Here is a 3062-nt window from a genome sequence, read left to right as displayed (position 1 = left end):
CTGCCTAGCTGGAGGAAGTTTGGGGCTTTGGGAGTTTACCAACTCACTCTACTTTGCCCTCTCTGCTTCCTAGTAGTAGCTGAAGATGGATTTTTCAGCTTCCTGCTCCAATCACCTGCTACTAGCCTCCCCCACCGTTATCGATTCTCCCTTTGGAAACCTGAGGCAAAATAAACTTCCATAAGTCACTTTCGGTCATGTGATTTTTATCACAGCAACAAAGAGTGACTAACACAATTATAAATCAAGAATAACTGCTTGACTTATAAAGACAGAGATGAGCTGGGAGCAGCACTACCACCCTGCCCTTTCTAAAATTGCAGGATTTTATTCTACGTGTGGTAGACACACAGTAGGTATTTTACAGACCAACAGAACATCTCAGCAGTGGCTGGAACACGTGCCTGGCCATCCAGAATCGCACCGATCTGTTTCGGTGTGTTAGTGTTAATACACCTAGCAACTGAGCTGGAATGATGAGTAAGCAGCCCTTAGTCACCTGTGGGATGGAGGTCTGGGGTGGCATCTCGTGTTGTTTGCTTTATTAACTCAGGCTGAAGACTGCTTCAGGTCCTCATATGCTGTTCTGTCTCCTAAGGAGGCCTCTATGTAAATAAGCATTTGCTTCCTGGGAAGAGTTCCTGAGCAAAGCCTGACCGACTCTCTAGTCTTGATCACGTCTCTATTAGGTGCACACTTCATGTTTGAAGACAACTGTGGTCTGGTATGAATTTCTTCTAGAAACCTTGTTTCCTTTCTGTGATCAAAACTTCAATCAACCCAGTTCTAAGAAATGACATTTGTGGGGCTGGCGAACTGGCTCCGTGGTTATGACCCAGGTTCAATTTCTAGCACCCATGTAGTGTCTTGTCACTTCCTCAGGCACCACAATGCATGTGGTGTACAGACACACATGCAGGTAAAACATTCATACACACAAATAAGCTAAATCTAAAAGTAAATAAATAAAAATGTAAAAAGGAAAGGAAGACATGGTCTTTGGGAGTTCAGGAGTCGAGTGGTAATACTTGGTGTGTTTATTTCTCTCTTCCGTGGTTGAGAGAGTAAAAAGCACCCTATAAATATGCCGCCTGTCATCATGAATTCTTTACCTGTATAAACACTTCCAAATATAATTACTAGATGTGTGACCATGGATGCTTCTGATATATTGATATACCTATAAGTTTGCACAGAGCTGGGGGGGGGCGGGGAGTTTCTTCTTTAACACCACGAGTCTCTCGCCCTTTTAGCAGCTTACCTCTTACCCCCTCTTCAAGTTTCCTTTACTAATCTTTTCTCTTCTCCCCAGGTCTCATTAGCGCATATAAACCTCTCCATCCTTTGAGGTCTGGGTTATATCTTCAGTCCTTGGCCACTCATCTCATTTGCTTCCTTCACGGTGTTGCTAATGTTACTTCATTGTGTTACTGCTCAAAAGGAAGTAAAAGCTTGAAAATTTGGGGGAGGTAAGCTTTTGCTTTTGTTTAGTCAGTGTTCTATTGCTGTAGAGAGAAACCATGACCAAGGCAGCTCTTATAAAAAAGAAAGCATTTAAGTGGCCTACAGTTTCAGATGCTTAGTCCATTGTCATCCTGGTCAGAATAGCAGCACACATGTAGGCACTGGAGCAGTAGCTGAGAGCTGGGAGCCTGGGTATAGCTTGGGCTTTTGAGACCTCAGAGCCTATCCCCATTGGCACACTTCCTCCAACAAGGCTATACCTCCTAATCCTTCCAAACCTTTCTAAAAGCACCACTCCCTGGTGACTAAGCATTCAAATAGATGAACCTCTGGGGGCCATTCTTATTCAAACCGCCGCAGCTCTGCTGATCCATTCCATATTATTAATATCTTGAGCCTTACTTCCTCACAAAAATATTCATTCCTCATCTTCCTTCTCAGATTATAGTTCAGTTTGCATAGTCTTTTATGCTCTTAGTTTTCTTGACGAATTAATGCTGTACTTCCACTCTTTTGCCTTACAATTCACTCCTTAGACAATTTCAACCAACATTCAGCTCTATTCTTCTTTTAAAAAGTTTTACTTTGGGGCTGGAGAGATGGCTCAGAGGTTAAGAGCATTGCCTGCTCTTCCAAAGGTCCTGAGTTCAATTCCCAGCAACCACATGGTGGCTCACAACCATCTGTAATGAGGTCTGGTGCCCTCTTCTGGCCTGCCGGTATACACACAGACAGAACATTGTATACATAATAAATAAATAAATAAATAAATATTTAAAAAAAAAGAAAAAGAAAAAGTTTTACTTTGCCGGGCGGTGGTGGCGCACGCCTTTAATCCCAGCACTCAGGAGGCAGAGGCAGGCGGATCTCTGTGAGTTCGAGGCCAGCCTGGTCTACAAGAGCTAGTTCCAGGACAGGAACCAAAAGCTACGGAGAAACCCTGTCTCGAAAAATCAAAAAAAAAAAAAAGTTTTACTTTGTTTTGTTATTTTATGTGTATGGGTAATTCGCCTGCATGTATATCTGTATACCATGTGCTTACCTGGTACCCAGAGAAACCATAAGAAGTGGAACTGGAGTTACAGACGGTTCTGAGCTGCCATATGGGTGCTGAGAATCAAACCCCAGATCCTCTGAGAGAGCAGCCAGTGTTCCTAACCACGGAGCCATCCCTCTAGGCCCTCAGTTATCCTCTTGGAGCTCAATAGTTGCTTTGGAGAATGACATTTGGTTGCAGTGGAAAGAGTTCAGAATTCAGAGTTAGAATGAACTGGTTAGGGTACCAGTTTCTGTCACTCTTTAACCCTAGAAAAGTTGTGTATCTTAGCTACTCAGAGTGTGGTGTGAGGACCAGCAGCACTGGGTGTCACTGGAGAGCTTAGAGAGTATACTCTGGACCAGAGTACTCGTGTTGGTGAGAATCCCACACTGAGAAGCACCGTCATATAGCCCTTTTGAAGAAAAGAAACTCGGGTTCCTTATATGAAAGAGTTGGTGGTGATACACTTACTTACTTTCTTGCAAACATCTCAAATACCATGTTTCCACCTGATTATTCACTGGGGACTCCTCCCACGAGCATATAAACTTCGTAGTAA

The sequence above is a fragment of the Microtus pennsylvanicus genome, chromosome 8 (assembly GCF_037038515.1).
Source record: "Microtus pennsylvanicus isolate mMicPen1 chromosome 8, mMicPen1.hap1, whole genome shotgun sequence".
NCBI classification, from domain to species: Eukaryota; Metazoa; Chordata; class Mammalia; order Rodentia; family Cricetidae; genus Microtus; species Microtus pennsylvanicus.
This window is presented reverse-complemented; position numbering follows the sequence as displayed.